Raw genomic sequence first — 11,182 nt, 5'->3', positions numbered from 1 at the left:
TCCTCACCTCCCAGCCATCTCGATATCCACTACTCTCCATCTGAAGGTTTATAGACACTCGCTCCTTAAAATTTTCTAGGGCTTAAGTATTCCCAGAGTAACCGGTGAGAGAACACACCCTGCTCACCCCACCTCTGCCTCCAAACCTTGTAACTACCATCAGCAGTTATACATCGCATAACTCGATGCCTGGTGGAAACGTGGACTCCATTATTTATCAGAAGTAGCAATAAACTTTACTGAAAGAAATAGAGTCAGCACTGACTATGGGCTACCTACTGGAGAACTCTTTGGAAACATCCCCTCTACCTTCTTACCTCCTTTATTGGGGTGGAGTGCTGTAAAAATCTTAGGTAGCAGACTTCTCAAAACAGCTTGATTACCTTGAGCAGGTTTGGAGTCCTCCACTCCAATCATGAGTAATAAAGTCACTAATAGTCGTAATTGGTTTTTAATTGCTTGATCTGATTGGTGGCTTTCTTCCTGACCCCATTTGGTTTCTTGGGGGGGGGGGGGGAAAGTACAGGTGGTCCAGAAGCAGTAAGGGGAAGCCATTTGCAGGCAACTTTTTCAAGCAGAAGGGAAAGTACTTTTGTTATATTTGCAGACATGTGTCTCACACATTTTTTTCCCTGCTTTTTGTAAACTATCTAAGAATAAACATTACAGATCTGGGTTTTAATTCCTCCAGATGGGATCATAAAGTACCTAGGAGAGATTATATATATATATATATATATATATATATATATATATATATATATATATATTAGAATTGAGGACACATGGCTGTTGTTCACATTGAAAGCCGAATAGAGAGACTCCAGGCAAAAGCAAGAACAGCTGAACTGTCCGTGGAATCCAGTATCTGGGCAAGTTCACTTTATTCCTTCTCAGGAAGAGGGTCTGCGGCGGCGAGGAAAAGTTTGCCCAGGTCTTTGAAGCGGGACACCGCGCGGGGCGGGCCAGACCTTCCCACTAGCCAGGCGGTTGGGCTGGGGGCTTGGCGACCCTTCTTGGCAGACCATGCCCCCCATGCCACCCCCCTCCTCTCTCTCTCTGTCTCTCCTGTCCCCGGGGCCTTCGATCGCCCAGGCTCTCCTCTTGAGGACCCCACCGGAGAACTTGCTCTGCGCCTCGGGGCCGCCCGCCCTCTCCTCCTGCCCGCTCCGCCGCGCTCCGGACTCACCCCGCGCGGTCCTTCCACTCCGCACAGGCAGGAAACCGGCCTCAGTCCGGGCAACATTGGAAACCACGTTTTATCAATACCATCAAAGGCCGGCTCGCACGCGGAGGGCTCTGAGCTCCCGAGCCCGCTTCTTGCAGAAACCCGGGTATAGAGGGAGGGCGGTAGGGGCGAGAAATCCTCCCTCCAACCGCGATTTCAGCTTTCTTATGGAAATGAACGCGACGGCCCGCTCGCCCCGCGCCCAGCTCCCGGCCCCAGCCCCCTTGCTCCCAGCCCTTTGCTCTCTTCAGCCCCCGCCCTCCCAGCCCCGGGTTCTCGCCGGGGCCCGCGGGTGTGGACGCGCTCGCCGTGCGCCTGGGCCCTGCGCGCGCGGGGACCCTGGCCGCTGGGCTCCCCTCCGCCCGGCCGGCCGCCCCAGGCCTGGAATATTCCGAGATCGCGACTTTCTTCAAGGAGAACCGACCGCGCGGCAAAGTTCGCCGCCGCGGGGAGGCACAAAGGAGGGTCTGGGCTCCCGTGTGCTCCTGAGGTTGGGGCGACGCGTCGCCCGTCCGCCGCGGGGTCCGCTCTGGCTGCGGTGAAGGAGACGATCAGGGGACGGCAGCGCCTTCTCGTCCAGCCACTTTTCTCGCAGGGCAGGGAAGGAGAGATGCACTTGGTGGCGGAGACAAAGCTCCCACCTGGATCCCTGATCGCTGCTTTTAAGATCAGCGATCGCATCTTACGTCCTAGGGTACTTAGGGGCTTTTGAAAAAAGGAGGCTGTTAGACTGCACCCCTCGGGCTCAACCTGCGTTGGGGTCAGCAAGAAAGTTTGCCCCTGGTTGCTGGAGACGCACGCACGCGCGCACCAAGTTTATTAAACCTTGCACTCAGCAGTTTTCTTTGAACGGTTAAGGCAACAAACCCCGCACCTGCCCCTCACCTCCCCTGAGCCCAGGCGGAGGGAGCGGTGGCGGTGAGCGCGTCCCGGGGCCGGTGTCTGCGCCCCAGGACGCGGCCCGCTCGGACCCTCTCCATGCGCGCACCCAGGCCCGGGGCTCCCCCGCCGGCCGCGCGGGCCTCCCCAGGCTGCGGCCGGGCGCCCGCCTCCTCCGGGGAGCGCAGCCGGGGGCCGGGCAGCGAACCCAAGTGCTCCCCACTCGGGCGAGGAGAAAGGCCAAAGTTCTCGGCGGGCGGTGCGGGGGCCCCCCCGGGAGCGCGCTCCCGTCCGGCCCGGCTGACCCGCGACGGGGCCCCGCCAGGTGCCAGGGCGACGCCCGCGCCTGTGCCCGGCCTCGCGCGCGCCCTCCCGGTCACACTCGCTCACACTCACACTCACACCCCGCGGTGCTTTTTGTTCCGGGCCAGGCTCACTTTCACAAGTGGTTAGAAAGTCTCGAGCGCCATCTAACGGGAGCAGCAAAAAGTGGGCGCTGGGTGGAGGTTAGGACCCACGAGGCGCGGGCGCCCGGCGGTGGAGGGTGCTGTGCCCCGCCCTCCCCGTGCAGCGGGGCCACGCGTCCCCACCGCATCCCCGGCACGCACGGACGGACACGCCCTGGAACTCGGGAGCCCCCCTCCGAAGGCCACTTTCCCAGGAAAGCGGTGGCCGCTTCCCTGCCCGCCGCCCGCCGCCCGCCGCCCGCCTGCCGCCTGGGACTGCCCCAGGCGCCCTGCCCTCGCCTCCCTTCCGGGTTCCCCCAGGCCACGGAGGAGGACGCATCGCCCTGCACCTGCCTTGACAGGGTCCTGCTGTTGCTCGAGTTCTCTCTTTTTCCTTTTGGGCCGTGATGGAAAGTCCCAAGAAGCCCTGGGAGAGCACACCTGTTTTCCAAAGGGAACGACCATATAATGAAGAGCGGCCAGAGACGCTTCCAGGGGGATCGGGAAAGGAGGTGAAAGAGGATAACGATAAGGAAACAGAAAAGAAAAGAAAAAAGAAAGAAAGAAAGTAACAGAAAAGAAGTGCTCAACTGAGGAGAGTTTAGTCCTGCGGTGGCCTCAGGAGAGCTTTAATGTCCCCAGGGAGGGAGGGATTGGGTTCTGAAGAGCAGTCCTGGTAAGTGCGTGGAATTTGCAAATGGTGAAGTCCAGGACGGAAGGGTCTCTGAAGAGGGCAAAGGAGGGGAATGGGAGAGAGGGACCCACCTCCGTTTGAGGAGTTCCAGGCCTCTCCTAAAGGTTCCAGGACACTGCGAGGCACTTGGTCACAGGAGATAGAAACTGGGACAATGCACTCCTGTCAGGTCAGGAGATCTGCAGGGCCTGGGAAGGCAGGAGAGAGGCTGGTATCTCTGACCTGCTATGAATCAAGGCCGAGGAGGAGGAGAGGTGCGGGTCAGGCCTAATCACCTGGGATCTCAGGAGATCCCAGGGCTGCCAGCTGTCCTTCCGGTTAACAGTGGGGGTGACCAGTCTCCGATGCCTCCCAGTAAAGGGCCAGGGGCAGGAAGGCCTGTGGACAGCCTTTGGGCAGGGGGGTGGGGGGTTGAAGCTGGCCATGTGATCAGAGGTGGCCAGGCTGGAGTCCAGATTCCAGGAGGAAGTGTTGGATCTCGGTGATGACCCTCTGTCCTCCCTTCCTCGGGGTTATAGAATGGAGATCAGAAAGCCATTTCCTCCCTCAAATGTTATGAGGCTAGAACATGCTGTCAGATGGACTAATATTTTTTGTTGTGGTACAATACACATACGTTTATCATGTTAACCATTTTGAGGTGTGTCAGTGGCATTAAGGACATTCCCATTGTGTACAACCATCACCACCATCCATCTGCAGAACATTTTCATCTTTTAAGCTGAAACTCTCTACCCATGAAACACGAACTCCACATTCCCCTTTCCCCCAGGCTCTGGGGGAACCATCCTACTTTCTGTCTCTATGGATTTAACTACTCTAGGTACCTTATGGAAGTGGAATCATCCACTGTTTATCCTTTTGTGACTGGCTTACTTCACTCAGTTCAGTATCCTCCAGGTTCATCGGTGTCGTAGCATGTGTCAGAATTTACTTCCTTTTTAAGGCTGAATAGTATTCTGTTGTATGGGAAGACCACGTTTTGTTTATCCATTCATCCATCTGTGGACACTTGAGCTGTGTCCACCCTTTGCTTTTTTTGAATAAAGCTATGAACTTGGGCCTACAAATAGCTCTTTGAGAATCCGGGGTAATCCGCGAGTGGGTGCTGGCCGCGCGCTCCCCTGTTGCCATGCCTCGCAAAATCGAGGAAATCAAGGACTTCTTGCTGATGGCCCGGCCAAAAGGACACCAAATCCATCAAGATCAAGAAGAATAAGGTTAATGTGAAGTTTAAAGTTCGATGCAGCCAATATCTTTATACTTTGGTCATCACAGACAAAGAGAAGGCAGAGAAACTCAAGCAGTCTCTGCCCCCAGGTTTGGCAGTGAAGGAGCTAAAATGAACCTGGCCCACTGATTTGAACTATATTAAAATTTTTTAAATTCTAAAAAAAAAAAACCAAACAAACAAATAGCTCTTTGAGCTCTTCACTTTTGATTCTTTGGGGTCTATACCTAAAAGTGGAATTGCTGGATCATCTGGTAAGTCTACATCTAATTTTCTGAGGAGCAGTCATGCCATTCTCCATAGTAGCTGCACCATTTTTCATTCCTGCCAGCAGTGAATAAGCATTCCGATTTCTCCACATCCTCACCAGCACTTGCTGTGTTCTGGGTTTTTCTTCTTCCTCCTCCTCCTCTTCTTCTTTTTTATACTAGCCATCCTAATGGGCATGAAGTGGTAACTCACTGTAGTTTTAAATCTTTGTTTCAAGTGTAAATGTACAAACATAATGAAATAATAACTAATAAGGCGATTTAACCACAGATTTTTAGCAGAGTGGAGATATCCTGGTAAGTAGTTCAAATCTCTGCTCTTTTGTATTGCATCCAGTTCTAGAAAGAGAGGAAGAAGAGAAATGGCCAAGAGAGAGGAGCACACAAAACTAACACTGCTTGATGACCATGTTTTGGCACCACTTTCTAACCACGAGCTGGAACATGGAGTGGATTTGGATTAATAAGCCTTGTTCCTCTCTTTGTTTCCAGAAGGAGACCAGAGATTCACCCTCTCTTAGCGGGGGTGGGGTGGGGAATGGTGCTTGTCTTCTTCCTGGATTCTTTGATTTGTTTGGATTGAAAGACATGCTAGTGTCCCAGACATCGGCCATGTGGACTTCTGGAAATCTTTGAAGTCCTTTTTTTCTAGGAGGGGAGAAAAAAAAAAGCAAGTGTGCAAGCAGGGGGGTGGGCTGCCATTGTACTCCCAGAATCCCTTGCTGGGACACTCTGTCTCGTACAAAGCATCCTTCCACTTCCTTCCATGGCCCTGTCTGCCAGTAACCTCATGCCAGTCTTATTTAGTACTTATGTGTAGTGTATTTACAAAGCGCTCTATTATCCTTTCTTCTTTTTTTTACAGTAGTGCCTGGGGATACAGGCTAGTGGTTTTGTTTTGGCTTGTTTTTTTTTTTTTTTAAGTGAACTCTACCTCTCCCCCCTCCCCTGTGTGGGGCTCAAGCTTAGGACCCTGAGATGAAGAGCCGTCTGCTCTACCAACTGAGCCAGCCTGGAACTCCCAGGTTAGTGTTTTTATTGCCTACATTTTCAGTTGAAATATCTAGAGCAGGCCCAAGAGGCTACACGGAGAGGATGGTGGTGGCCGAAGCTCTTAGCCTGAAATTTCCTTGGCCCACTGAAGCACGCTCTTCCTTCCATCTGACAGGAGGGTTGGCACAGGATGGAGATGAGAGAAACCAGAGCAGCAAGCCTTGGCAGGGACCTCGACCTCCCTTCTGCCACCAGGCCAACTTTGCCGCTTGCTGAACAGCTAGGGCTCGGCGGTGGCGGCGGTGCGGTAGCTCTCCGGGGCTCAGGGGGTGCAGGGAAGGGGGCTGGGCACCCCTTGGGGAAGGGTGCTGCCAAGGCAGTTCCCAGCACCACAGCTCCAGCCTTCGTCTGGCCCTCCCCTTTAATTGCTGTGTCTGCTCCCCAGAGAGAAGGATGTGCTGCACATCAGGAGCTCCGTAACTTAAGACAAAAGAAAAAAATCCTGACCGTGACACATGCGCGCGCGCACACACACACACACACACACAATTATTTCCTCTTCCCTTGTTAAAGCTACTTCCCTGGGAAAGGGATGAGGCAGAGGGATTACGTCCTGGGGGCGCTGGGACCAGGAGACCCCTCAGCGTTCTGAAAGGGCTTTGTAGTGTTTGGATCCAAGCCATTTGTTTCTAGAGAGAATCACATTGGGTAGGAGCCGGCTTTTTCCATTTGCAATGGCTTATTAAGTATAAGCATCTCTCTTCTCTCTGTTTACTGAGTGATTAGCTCTCCCTCCAACTGACCCTGCCAGGGGAGATAGCCAAAGTATATCCTTAACACACAGTTACCCTGCGAAATGTCCTGCCCATAAACCCGGAGACCACAGACAGGACCCTGGGGTTAATCTCAGTGTCTTCCTTTTATAGCCGGCAAGGAGGCTCTCCCTGATGGTGTGGTGTGTGCTAAGGCCACCCAGATTCCCACGGTTCCATTCTGGTCACAGGAGGAAGAAGTAGGATCAGAGGCAAGCTGGTGTGGGCCCTCTGTGTGTGGCTTGGCCGGGAGGCCCCAGCCTCAGGGCTTACTCGCTGTCCGTGAGTCTTCCCTAAGCTGTACAGCGACCCTTCCCATGCAAGACTGTCCCTCACGTCCTCGTGCGGCAGGACAAAGGCGAGAGGGAAAAGCTCCTTCACACACCTGAATTCAGGCAGTTGGAAAAATCTGGGAACTCGTAATCAGTAAAGATTAACCAGAAACTGGATGATTAGTAGCTGGTTGCCGGGTCTCTAGTGGGTCAGTTTTGTATAAGGACAGACCAGCTGCACTTGCAGACTGAGCCTTAATCAGCCAGATTCCAAAGGTCAGAGTGGAAACGAAATCATGCAATTTACCCAAATTTCAGAGACTGAATTCAATTGTAGGGTTTGGTCTGGAAATAAGGATGAGTTATTTCCAACTAAGTGGATTCTTTTTCCTCTCTGCCTTTTTTTTTACTGTGATATAAGGAAAGCCTAAGAAATATCATCAATATTGTTATATAAATATTGTGCCCGTGCATATTCCATGGTACAGACTGTAATGAAATAATTAAGTCAAACGATTCTCAACTCCCTCCATATTCTCACTGGCAGCTCAGTACTTTGATTCTGCATTGTGCTTTTGTAACAAGGCTGCACTCTTACCACTCAACCGTTAGAATTCTTATGTGAGTGTCATATTTATTCCATGCACCTAGTACTATTTACTACTTGATAGGATCCAGAGCTGAGACAGATCCTGTGTATATAGGAGTTGGCATCTCGGCTAAGAGTAGGGATTCTTAAATCTGCCACTCACCCCCTCCTCACCATCTCCTGCTGAAAAATAGACCTCTCAGATTGCATGACTAAGCGGGAGGGTTCTAGGTGGGTGGAGAGGATCAGGCTTGAGTTCTGTTTGATCTCCAGATTCACTGCACTATGTCTCTAAATTTGTGTGTCTACATCACATACACCACACACACACACACACACACACACACACACATACACACACACACACAGGACCCAGAACACACACTGCACAGACGATAGGCAACATAACACGCACACATGTCTTAAGTGGGCTCTGGCCCAGTTCCTTCTCCCCTGGGTATCCGGGAGACCAGGTGCCAGAAGGGGACCATGAACTGGCACAGGGGTACCGTGGCTGCTGAGCCCCGGTCAGTCCTCTGAGATGAAGTATGGTTGTCTCAGGCGAGAGCATGAGGAAGGGGCGAGAGAGCTGGCTTCTTGTGTTTCTTATCCTTAATTTCCTATTTGTTCTCCTTTTTTTCCCCCAAGCCTTTTGTTTGTGTTCTTTTTTAAAATTTTATTTCTTTATTTGACAGAGAGAGAGAGAGCAGGAGTGGGGTGATAGAGGCAGAGAGAGAGGGAGAAGCAGACTCCCTGCCGAGCAGGGCTCAGTCCCAGGACCCTGGGATCATGACCCAAGCTGAAGCCAGCCGCCTAACTGACTAAGCCCCCCAGGCACCCTTTTTCAAGTCTTTTTGAAAAACAAATTACCCATCTCAGCGAGGCTAAGAGAAATCATCAGATTCTCTTGTTTCTAATGAAGCAAGTTGTTCTCACATTTGGGACTTGACATTTAAAGATTATCCTCCCGTGAGCAGAACAGGGGTGGTGACATGAGAGGAGGCCATGGGGAAGAGGGCGCCGAGTACCTTCCTCCTCTACAGGGCGAGTACCCTGCTCCTGTCTATGTGGCCCCCGGGCCCCCTGTCCCGTGGCTGCTGGGCTCATTCGATTCACACCTACTGACCTGTGCAGGTGGTGTGTCCTGGTTACAGAAAGCAAGTCACAGACAGCACACTATGTCTTCCTGGAGCAGCGATGGACGATTCTTTGGGGGAGAAGTCAAGTAATTTAACTGACAGATAATTTCAAAATAAACATTTATATTAAGATGAGCATGGATCTATTATCATACAATAGCATGCAACATCATCATATCATTGAAAACTCAAAACCAAGACATCAAGTACATTTTGCAGCTAGAGATGGTGGCTTTGGACGAATACCTGCCCCTTCTCGTCCAAGCACAAGCAGTTTCTTCTGACATTAGTGATATTTTGGTGGAAATTTTTGAGAATACTACCTTCTAACTTATTCCCCCTCCTTTCTGTGGTTCGGATTTCAGTTTCAGGACATTATATTTTCAGATTCATCCTCTCCCCACCCGCCTCCACCCCCCACCACATAGACAGATTTGGGGCCACCTGTTCACTCCACAGCCAGGAGGATGGAAAAGATTTCCTCCTGCCAGATTCTCTCCTTCATCCTGCGTTGTCTACAACAATGCCCTCTCCAACGTTATGGGAGGAGAAAGCCCTCCCTTGGCTCTGCTTCCAGGTTCTGTGCTTGGACGGAGTGCAGTCTGCACGATTACCTCAGCGGGGCTGGCTGGAGGGAGACCATGAACGCCGTAAGGGCCCCTGTTACCTGTTGTTCTAGGGGGAGTAGCTGAGGGCCCCGAACTCCTTCCCATTTCCTGCTGGCTTCTAGATATACTCTGCACCTGACCGCACTCCCCACCCCCCAGAGATTCAAGATCTGTTGCTGCATTTGTATTTGTGGCTAATGCCCTTGACCTCTTCCCTATAAGAATAAGTCTACCATTACTTCTTCAAGGTGGTGCCATCAAAACCATTCTGATTTGTTCACTTCCCCATACCAAGGGGTGGGTGCCGGAGCCCACAAAAGACAGAAAACCTCGTCACTCTGCCTTCCTCTTGTCTCCTAAAAATCGGAGTGTGTTTGGTTGGTCCAGTCCTCGGAGAACTCTGTAACTACCATGGTGCCCCAGAGTGATACCTGTGAGCAGGATACCTGCCTCTTCCCTGAGCCAAGCTTTTGGGACAGGATTTATCTGTTCTGGGCAAGAGTGGGCTGTGTGCTGTTCTATTTGATAACCCGGAACAGGCCCACCCCTTACCCTCAGCAGAGACTGGGGGATTTTATCAGCACTTAAGTGCTCTGAAAAGTCAATGAGGCAAAGGGTGTGTATCAAAAACAATGTATTACACTAATAGAGCGAAAATATTTTTTCTTGTGTACTTCGGACTCTCAGAAGATGTAGCACATCTAGTTTATTTCACATAAAAGATACTCACATACCTTCTATTCATATCTAATGTTCTTTCTCCATATACAATGGTTACACGGACGTGCTGCATGCCACCACCACCGCCACCATATGCATATAACACTGTATATGTAAAATTCACGCTGGCTCTTCAACCATTTGCCTTGACTTTCTTCTGACATAGCCTTGGGTGTGTCTATAAAAACCAATAAGTTGGTCTGAATTCAGTAAAAATAATCTTGATTTATAGTTTTAACTATAGTGATTTGCTAGGAGGGTTCAAGTGGAGGGTCCCCCATCATTCTCAGGAATCAATGTGCTCTGAGTTGGTGCTGCATGCACATATCCCAAGGAAGAAAGAACAGTCCCTTGTCTGGGTACCCCTAAGTCTGTGGACTTAGGACGATTCTCAAATCTGGGATATTTTTCACTGGATAATCATCATTCCCCCTCACTCCCCTACCTCTCAAGGTTGCTGTTCTTTTCTTCTCCCTTTGGAAATGGGAGAAGAAGAAATAAAATCCACACTTATAAGGGAAATAATGAAGCAAGTTGATACCTTGCTGATTGTTCAATTGGTAGAGTGATTGACTCAGCAAAAGATTATTAGAGCAGATAAAATCTACTGTTAGGGAATGGGTTTCTAAGAATTATGCAGCATTTCAAAGTGAAAGCTTGTTTGTATGTTTTTTAAGTCTTATCTGAATTTAAAATTTCAGATATTGGTCTGACTTAATAAACACTATCTTTCTGGTTGGAAAGAAGACATGGATGGTCTTATTTTACCCTTTTCTTCCTTCAGCCTTGCCTAGTCTCTGTAGAGTGGATATTGGAACTAAGATGTTGTTTGCACTAACTTTTGAAATCATACTCTCTGATTGTCTGAGTAATCCAGTGGAGCGAGCTCACCATCTTCATCTGACACGGTGTGACTTAAACACTCGAAATCTGAATCCAGAAACAAATTCACATGCTAAATGCCTTGAGAGGCGTATACACCTTCTCACAGGATTCTTTTCTCTTTTTTAAAAAAAATTTTAAGTTAGCTCTCTCCCTCTAGGAAAGAACCCAGAAGAAATATCACAGAATAAAGGGAAGGCTTTGCAAAGTGGATTAGGATAAGGATTGGATAACAGAACAACAGGTGAAAATGACAAGCAGCAGTAAGCAAGAAGACTATTGAATATCTGGAAAATAATAGCCATCGAAATATAATTTTGTACCTAGGTAGGTCCTAGGGGGAAGTTATCCCCATATCCGTTTCCAAGGCAAAGCCCTCACAGGGAGGAGGGGAGGACCAGCTCGACTTCTTTCTGGAAA

At 50.3% G+C, this 11,182-nt stretch overlaps 1 long non-coding RNA gene and 1 pseudogene across 1 annotated transcript; one reads left to right on the top strand and one right to left on the bottom strand.

Annotated features, from left to right (window-relative positions):
• Positions 1-2,946: 2,946 nt before the first annotated feature.
• Positions 2,947-3,509, bottom strand: LOC121491592. The gene is made up of 2 exons (XR_005988008.1): positions 3,319-3,509; positions 2,947-2,994 (listed from the first exon to the last, which is right to left on the bottom strand). It is a non-coding gene; the product is annotated as an uncharacterized LOC121491592 (long non-coding RNA).
• An 855-nt stretch (positions 3,510-4,364) lies between these two features.
• Positions 4,365-4,671, top strand: LOC121491591 (annotated as a pseudogene).
• Positions 4,672-11,182: the final 6,511 nt, after the last annotated feature.

The sequence above is a fragment of the Vulpes lagopus genome, chromosome 5 (genome assembly GCF_018345385.1).
Source record: "Vulpes lagopus strain Blue_001 chromosome 5, ASM1834538v1, whole genome shotgun sequence".
Taxonomy (NCBI): domain Eukaryota; kingdom Metazoa; phylum Chordata; class Mammalia; order Carnivora; family Canidae; genus Vulpes; species Vulpes lagopus.
The sequence above is the reverse complement of the archived record's forward strand: the minus strand, read 5'-3'. Positions and strand labels throughout refer to the sequence as shown.